Source organism: Perognathus longimembris, chromosome 8 (assembly GCF_023159225.1).
Source record: "Perognathus longimembris pacificus isolate PPM17 chromosome 8, ASM2315922v1, whole genome shotgun sequence".
Lineage (NCBI taxonomy): Eukaryota > Metazoa > Chordata > Mammalia > Rodentia > Heteromyidae > Perognathus > Perognathus longimembris.
In genome coordinates, this window is record NC_063168.1 from 31,554,813 (window position 1) to 31,564,945 (window position 10,133).

The following is a 10,133-nucleotide window of genomic DNA, read 5'->3' on the forward strand; positions in this document are numbered from 1 at the left end:
TCCTCACAGTGTTTTAATGTTTAATGGATTAGTCACATAATCACATGTATATACTTTTATCCTATCATATTTAAAGCATATAGAAAGATAAACCACTCATTTCTTTATTTATAATTTTTTGGCATAGGAAAGAGTTCCCAAAAATGTAAGATAATTATATATTCTTATATATTATTATGATATCTGAAACTAGAGAAAGCAAAGGAGGGCTTAAGGTCTATCCACATAGCTCCAAGAGTTCTTAGTCCATAGGAGTCTGCAAAGAATAATATATATATACTATATTGTACATATATAATACATAAATGGCATGTAAAGCATATATTCTATATATGTTATATAATATATGTAGTGTATGTTGTAATATGTAAACTATATATTATAGTGCATATAGTACATATTATGTAAATATATGTATTTTAATATATTATACATGCTTTATATATTATCTAAATGTATATTTATATATACATTATGTGTATATATGTATATTTTAATCAGAGAGAGAGAAAAAGAACAAAGACAGAGATTTGTGGGGTTTAAACTCAATAACTCACAGCTGATGGCTTGCTTGTTCAACTTGCTTGCTTAACATCTCCTGTCTCATTCTGAGTGGAAGGAAGCCCATAGAACTTTTCTTCCTAGGCTGGCCTTAAATCTGCTAGAATTCAACCACTTAGTAACTAGGATTGGATATGTGAAACATGAGAATGTAGAAAAATATTTATTTAGTATATATTCAGTTCTAAGTATCAGTAATAGAACAGGTACTTATAAATTACTTTTATTTGGAAACACTTTTTTCCTGTCTTTCAAAGTATTAGAACGTGTAAAATCAATGCATTGCTGTTTTTTTGGAGTGTGTCTCTTTGTATACTAACAGGAGATCTTAATGGGTCCAGATTCATAGTGGACTCAAGTCTCAATGAGTGTGGCTTACCATGGGTTTCATGTCAAAAAGAATGTAAAACACACTTTGTGTGGCATCCTAATGTAGATGTGTGAGGTGACAATGAGCATAGGTTCCATTAGAAATGATGTTCCAAGGGACACAAGGTCAGAATGTGATTGGTGCTTTAATGTATGTGACATCACCATGGGTATGAGACCCTAATGTATATGGACCCAATTTGGCTTGATGTTTTATGGGAGGTATGAAGTACAATGAGTATGATGTCACAATGGTTGTAAGATAGTAATGGTAGTTTGAGTTAACAGTGGATTTATGTTCCTAAGAGAAATAAGCTTGCAGTGAATTTGATTTATTGATTGTTGTATGAGGTAAGAGCTTTAATTTTGAGGTGGCTTTGAGCCTTCAATGGGTGTGAGGTCACAATGGGTATTAGCTCATAAGAGTGAGTTGACAAGAGTGTGAGGTTACTAGGCATGTGAGGTATTTATTGGTGAGCAGTCACAATGTATGTGAGGTCTAATTGGGGTATGTCAGAGCAGAATGGGTGGGAGATCCTAGAGCCTGAGGTCAAATAAACAGTGCAGTCACAATGGGTGTGAGGACACAATTGGTAATTGGTGTGAAATAATGATGTGAATGGTAATGGTGAGAGGTATAATAAAAATTAGGTAATAATGAGTGTGATGTAAATGACCTTGAGTTATTAATGGTTTTGAAGTCACAATGAAGGAATGGCGATAGCATTGTGAAGACTTGAGCTTGTGATTATAATGTGGTTAAGTTCACAATGAGACTGAAATCCTATTGAATGTTTAGTTATTGTATGTTTGAAGTCACAGTGTGTATGGGGAATGTAAGTTCTCAATGGGCATGAAGTCACAGTGAGCAGGCAGTAGGTCACAATGACTGTGAGGTCTCTATGGGTATGTGATCACAATTCTGATAGGATTTTTCTTTTGCTTCCTTGGTTTTTATTTTAAAATGTAAAACTGTGTCTCAGTAGAATTATCAAGTGATATAATTTAATTAATTGTGGCCACTTATAAGAAAACACTAATTCAGTAATCAAGAAATACTATGTTAACTTTCCATATTATCCCCTTTGATTTTTTAATTTTTTTAAATTTATTATAAAGTGATGTATAGAAGGGTTACATAAGGCAAATAGGATTTTAAAATGTATTTAGTCATAATAGGTGTGAGGTGCAATATGTATGTGGTTCTTTGAACAAGTTCACCCTATCTAGTTCTATACTCTTCTCTTTTCAGCAAGGTGAATTTCATTATACTGTCTTCATCTATGTATGTGTACTGTGTGTCTATATATGTATATATTTCATTATATTACTACTGTTAGTATTTTTTCATCTACAACATAATTTTTATTCTATAGTCCACACATGAGCAAAAATGTGATATTTTGCTATTTGGGCTCAGCTTATCTAATTCAACATGATAAGTCCTTAAATTCCATGTATTTACCTGCAAATAAAAATAATTTCAGTTTTATGGACAAACTGTGCTACCTATAATAAACACAAACACATGATTGTGAGTCATTCAAGGAGTGTCTGTCTAAAGATGGTGAGACCTAACTTGACTAAATCCCCTTCAAGCCTAAAGTTACCAGATCACAATAACTGAGGTGCCTTACTGTTACAATCTTGTCTATCCATATCCAAATGTTCTAATGATAGTTCTAAACCTACAGTTGCTTGGAATTATCTAGTAAATTAGGAACCTGAGCAGCTTTTGCACCTCCATATTGTAGCTTGGGCCTGACCGAGCCCTAAAGCTTCCTGGAATAACTGCAGAACATGTCAATGTGAAGCCTGAACAAAATGCAGTCTAAAATAATCAAGGTAGCCAGAGAGACTTCATTTGACCAGAGGTCAGTTAAAGTTAGAATGCTTTAGCATTGTTTGTAATATACTTCACTGCCTTGTTTGAGAATTGTGCTGTGTACTAGAATATGTTCTGTTACTAGGTAAGAGCCAATAGCTTCCCATCACGTCAGTGACAAAATGTACTCTAGGAAAAAGAAGTCAAGGACCTGAATTCCAAGAACGGGGTAAACTCCCCAAGCAACAAATCAGCAGATAAATATTTGAAGTGCCAGGTGCTCCACCAGGCAATTAAGAAAATAAATAATGGGAATCCAAGCAAGTTACTTCCCCAACAAATAACTAATGTATACATAGCTGAAGGGGACTGATGCCCAAAATCCCTTGCAGCACCTCCCACCAACAGTCCTGAGGTCAATAACAGGAGAAGGCTGACACCAGATATATTTTGCAAACTTTGACTGTCTTTCCATTAAGCGACAAAGCCCCAGCTAATCAGGAATAGAAAACACACTAATGGTTAACTTGTTTGTTACATACTAAAAAAAACCCGATGTAATCTGTGATCCAGCTTTCGTCCACCTTGGCTGTGTCCATGTGGGCATAGATCTGCCAGAGCTTGAGCTTGCTAATAAACGAATCTTTGCTTTTGCATCTGAATTGGCTTCTCGGTGGTCTTTGAGGGGAGGGAGGGTCTAGAATTTTGGGCATTTCACAAATTATTCTCTTTTTTGATTAAATCATTCCCTATGTAGGCAATATATATATATACCAGATTTGTTCCTCAAGTGATAAAACTTCAAGTGAAAACCTCAAGTGAAAAAAAGTCTATGTATAGTAATCTGTTAAAATCTTAGAAACACAGCCATTGGGAAGAAGGAAAGACAGCGTTTAAAATTTATTTATTTATTTTTATTCAAATTTTTATTATCAAACTGATGTACAGAGAGGTTACAGTTTCATACGTTAGGCATTGGATACATTTCTTGTACTGTTTGTTACCTTGTCCCTCATAACCCCCTCCCTCCCCCCCTTTCCCTTCCCCGCCCCGGAGGTGTTCAGTTCACTTACACCAAACAATTTTGCAAGTATTGCTTTTGTAGTTGTTTCTCTTTTTTTACCCTGTGTCTCTCAAATTTGGTATTCCCTTTGAATTTCCTACTTCCAATACCAGTGAACACGGTTTCCAATATACTCAGATAAGATTACAGAGATAGTGTAGGTACAACCACAGGAAGGTGATACAAGAACATCATCAATAATAGAAGCTACAGATACACATAGGACGTTGAAAGTAGTTACAACTGTGATATAACAATTGTTTCCATAACATGGAGTTCATTTCATTTAGCATCATCTTATGTGTTCATTAGGGTATAGCTATTGGGCCTTGTGATGCTCTGCTATGACTTGCCTAAACCTGTACTAATTATTCCCAATAAGGGAGACCATAGAGTCCATGTTTCTTTGGGTCTGGCTCACTTCACTTAGTATAACTTTTTCCAAGTCCTTCCATTTCCTTGTGAATGGGGCAATATCATTCTTTCTGATAGAGGCATAACATTCCATTGTGTATATGTACCACATTTCCCTGATCCATTCGTCTACTGAGGGGCATCTGGGTTGGTTCCATTTTAGCTATGACAAATTGTGCTGCGATGAACATTGTTGTGCTGGTGGCATTACTGTGATTTTGTTTGTGGTCTTTTGGATAGATACCCAAAAGTGGGGCTGCTGGGTCATAGGGGAGTTCTATATTGAGCCTTCTGAGGAATCTCCATACTGCTTGCCAGAGTGGCTGAACCAGTTTACATTCCCACCAACAATGAAGTAGGGTTCCCTTTTGGCCACATCCCCTCCAACAATTGTTATTATTAGTTTTCTTGATATATGACATTCTTGCTGGGGTGAGATGGAATCTCAATGTTGTTTTGATTTGCACTTCCTTTATGGCCAGTGATGTAGAGCATTTTTTCATATGTCTATTGGCCATTCTCATTTCCTCATCAGAGAAGTTTCTTTGTAAGTCTTTAGCCCACTTGATGAGGGTGCTATTGGTTCTTTGCGGTTTTGTTTTGGAAGAAGGTAATTTTTTAGTTCTGCATATATTTTAGAGATGAGGCCTTTGTCTGTTGAAACTCCGGTAAAGATCTCCTCCCAGTCTGTGGGCTTTCTGTTTATCTTGCGAGATATGTCCTTTGCCGTGCAGAAGCTCTGCAGTTTGATGCAGTCCCATTTGTCCAACCTTTATTTGATTTGTAGCCTTTCTGGGTCTTTGTTAAGGAAGTTCTGTCCTGCGCCAAGGAGCCCAAGTGTTTCTCCTACTCCTTCCTTTAGTGTTTTCAGGGTGCCTGTTTTGATTTCAAGGTCTTTAATCCATTTGGAATTGATTTTGGTGCAGGGTGATATATAAGGATCTAGTTTTAGTTTGTTGCATGAGTTGAGCCAGTTTTGCCAGCACCACTTCTTAAAGAGGCTATCTTTCTTCCATACTATTGTTTTAGCTCCTTTATCAAAGATTAAGTAGGCGTAGTTCTGTGGGTTCAATTCTGGGTCTTCAATTCTGTTCCATTGGTCTTCAGGCCTGTTCCGGTGCCAATACCAAGCTGTTTTTATTACTATAGCTTTATAATACAGCTTGAAGTTGGGTATTGTAATTCCTCCAGCATTGTTCTTTCTGCTTAGGAGTGTTTTTGCTATTCTAAGTCTTTTATTGTTCCATATGAATTTCTGGACTGCTTCCTCTATTTCATTAAAGAATGGTGTTGGGATATTAATGGGTATTGCATTGAATTTGTAGATAGCCTTTGGCAATATTGCCATTTTGATTATATTAATCCTCCCAATCCAGGAGCATGGGAGGTTTTTCCATTTTCTTATTTCTGACTTAATTTCGTTTTTCAAGCTTTTAAAGTTCTCATCAAAGAGGTCTTTCACTTCTTTGGTTAAGGTTATTCCTAGGTATTTTATGTTTTTGGGGGCTATTGCAAAAGGAGTTGCTTTCCTGATTTCAGCCTCGGTCTTTGGGTTGTTAGCATAGAGAAAGGCCAGCACACTCAAACAAACAAGATAAGAGATGAAAAAGGTAGCATCATCACAGAAATAACCGAATTTCAGAAAATAATAAGGGACTATTTTGCAAACCTTTATGCCAACAAATTCGAGAACTTGGAAGAAATGGATGATTTCCTAGAAAAAATTGATACCCCCAAACTCAACCATGAAGATTTAAACCTTCTAAACAGACCCATATCCAGTATTGAAATAGAAACGGCAATAAATGATCTCCCATCCAAGAAAAGCCCAGGTCCAGATGGATTCACTGCAGAATTCTACAAGGCCTTCAAAACAGAACTCACTCCAATATTTCTCAAACTCTTCAATGAAATTGAAAGAGAACGTTCACTACCAGACTCATTTTATGAAGCCAGTATAACCCTCATCCCCAAACCAGGCAGAGACTCATCACGGAAAGAGGACTACAGACCAATCTCCCTGATGAACATCGATGCAAAAATTCTCAACAAAATTCTGGCCAATCGACTTCAACAGGTCATCAAAAAAATCATACACCACGATCAAACTGGATTCATCCCAGGGATGCAAAGCTGGTTTAATATACGCAAGTCAATTAATGTAATCCACCACATCAACCGGAGCAAGGTAAAGAACCACATGGTTTTATCGCTGGATGCGGAAAAAGCGTTCGATAAAATCCAGCACCCATTCATGCTAAAAGCCCTGGAAAAACTGGGATTCCAGGGAACATTCCTGAATATAATCAAGGCAGTTTATGACAAACCAACAGCAAGCATAACTCTAAATGGTGAAAAACCATAGCCATTCCCTTTAAAATCAGGAACAAGGCAGGGATGTCCACTCTCTCCCCTGCTCTTCAACATAGTACTAGAATTCCTAGCCAGAACAATTAGGCAAGAAGAAAATATAAAGGGGATCCAAATAGGAAAAGATAAAGTTAAACTTTCTCTCTTCGCAGATGACATGATCCTATACCTGAAGAATCCCATAGACTCTACCCCCAAGCTACTAGAGCTGATCCAAAACTTTGGCAAAGTTGCAACGTTTAAAATTTAAATGTAAGGCACTACACGTATTTCTTTACACTGTCTTAAGAAGATTGATACAATTGCTTACTTCCCACCTGCAGCAAATTGCTGGGATTATAAGCATTGATAATTTTGTTGTAAAATAATATGACATGAATGAAGAGAGACCATTTTCAAACTGAAACATTAAAATAATTTCTTATTCTACTATACGTGCCCTCCACTCAAGAATTTAAGTAGTTTATCCATACATTTATCTTTTAAGCATTATCATGTTACACTACAAGGGAAGATTTCATTGTTATAGCTCCACACATATTCAAAATACATTCCAACCAATCTCATCCTTTCTATTCCACTCCCTGCTCTTCACCCACAAAGAACACCCCAACAAAGTTCCTTGTTTTATTTTCATAGTTGCAAAGAAACGATTTCAATTGTGTTCAATGACTGCGATGATTAATCCCAATGATTAACCTTCTGTTCTTAGCTATTAATGCCAACTCATGACGGAATAAGCAGGTCATTAACATTTTTAACACACAGACTTTTAAAAAATCTTTTTTTATGATGGGAGGAACCTAAAATTAGCATTTAAATGGAGTCTACTCATGTAAGACAGCACACTAGATTCTTTAAAATATGCAATTTTTTAAAAATTGATAAATACTGCCAACATGGATTTGTTTAGAAAGAAATCAAGGAGTGAAAGACTGCTACCCAAGCTCTCACTTGAGCATGTATAACCTCTTCATTCAGTAATGTTGATCCATGTTACATTCTCTATGAATAGCAATAATTTTTCAATATTTTAGCTAGCTGAAAGTTAAAATGAAACATTAGATGGCATAGATTCTTCCTAATGCAGTCAATTTTATCCTAGATGTGATTATCCTGTACTAAAAATCATTTACTGTCAGTTTCTTCCTGGGATATAAAAAATGTGAGTATCTGAGCCCTGGTAGTCAGCCTAAAAACTAGTGGGTTCTGTTCTGCTACACAATCTGTAAGAAAATTTCTTATACATGCTTAACAATTGATTGAGATCTTTAGGGGTGGGGGTTAGATTCCTGGGTCTCAGACCTAGAATCATACTTACTCACTCAGGAAGCTGAGGTCCAGGAAATCATGACTGGAATTCAGTCTGAGCAGAAAAATCTACAAGATCCAATCTCTCATTCTACTTTATTTGAATGGTAAGTTAGCAGTAACTTAATGGATCTTTCCTGATTCATTTAATTTTTTTCCTTTTTTTAAAGATAATTATTTATTGTCAAAGTTGTACAGAGGGGTTACAGCATCATACGTAAGGCAGTGGGTACATTTCTTGTTCAACTTGTTATCTCCTCCCTCATTTCCCCTCTTCCCCTCCCCTCTCCCCTCTCCCACCATGAGTTGTTCAGTTGGTTTACACCAAATGGTTTTGTAAGTTTTGCTTTTGGAGTCACATTTTTTTATCCTTTGTCTCTCGATTTTGATATTCCCTTTCCCTTCACTAGTTCTAATATCAGTATATACAGTATTTAGGGTACTCAGATGTGATACAGTGATAGTGTGGGGACAACCACAGGAAGGGAAACAAGAGGATCATCAACAAAAGAAGCTTCAGTTTCACAGGGCATGTTGAAAGTAATTACACAGTGATATAACACTCGTTTCCATAACATGGAGTTCATTTCACTTAGCATCATCTTATGCATTCATAGGGGCATAACTATTAGGCGCTTGTGATCCTTTGCTGTGACTAGCCTAAACCTGTGCTAATTATTCCCTATGAGGGAACCATAGAGTCCATATTTCTTTGGGTCTGGCTCACTTCACTTAGGCGTTAAAATATGACACTTTGAGGAGTGAAGGAGATATATTAAAATGCAAAATTCAACTGCATTTAAAATTTTGTTAATTTTTTCTAACATATATTCATTTAATTTATAGTGTAGTGTAGTAATTTATAGTGTAGTGTAGTGTAGTAATTTATAGTATAGTGTTATTAACCTTATTCTAGAGATGAGGCACTGATATATCACATATTTGCTTTCTCTAGACTCACATGGCTATTCAATAGTGGAAGGAAGGAAATTTGTGGCTAATATTACCTAACTTAAAACTCTTAAATTGAAATACAGTGTCATATCATTTGAATCATGCAAAAGAATATATAGGAAATAATATTTGCCAATTTCATTTAACAATTGGTTTGCTTATGGTCAACTGAAATTTGAAACTATCATTTCTTAGATTTCTCACTATGAGATTTGAAGGACTAGAGTTTTAGACTCTTCTAGAGACTAAACACTAACACTGCTACAAAAAACACCTCCAGTTATGAGTTTATATATGACTAACTACAATAGAGACAGTATTACTATTAATTTAAAATAATAATTCTCTGAGGAAACTGAAAAACATTAGTTTAAAGAATGTTTTACCCTTTCTTAGGTGCAAATAGAATATGTCTAGTATTTTCCAAAGCAAGATAACCCTGAGACATCTTAAAGTTCAGGTCTAATTTGGATATACCAAATTATCACAGTGGCTCAGTGAGCATGGACAGATTACCTAGAGTGCAGACTTAGAACAATTCCTTCCCCACACTCCTTTCTCTATACCTAAATTATTTTTATTGTCATTGTTCTCTTATCTGAGACTTTGTTCATTTTCTTCTGATTTTTAAAGTCCTTTTTTCTATTTAAAAAGAAAACAATTGCAGCCTTGTATTAAACTGAATTGCATCTAAGAATACAAACCCTTTCTTCCACAAAGTCTATTTAAATGCCCTAATATTCTGTTTTAATAAGGATTTCACTAGAGAGGTAAAAATAAAATGTTTGCCACAGTGACACATTAGTAACTAAATTGTTAATTATAGCAGTAGCCAATATAATTAAATCCTACATTACACGTCGCGTGCCTTCATATCACAGACCCCCTATGTTGAATGGTTTATGGCTGAGATATTAAAAAAGTTATTTCATGTTTCAGCATATGATACAGATCCACCACTTATGGAAGAATGACCTTCGTTTCTAACTGAGGGAATGAAAACGTTCAAGACAACCTTCAAATTAGCAATGGACCACCATTTTAATTTTCTCAAAATACTTTCTATTTTTATAAATTATTTCATTATTATCATTAACCTAAGATAATAATTAAAGATGAAACAAATTGAAAAAAAATAAATAAGGAGAATCATGAGTTCCCAATGACACAAATGTAGAGAACTTGATTGAAATAAAGTAGAAGATGAAAATGAATAACCATCTGTTTATTCACATAGTTCTGTCCTTAATTTTATCTTGAATGTAC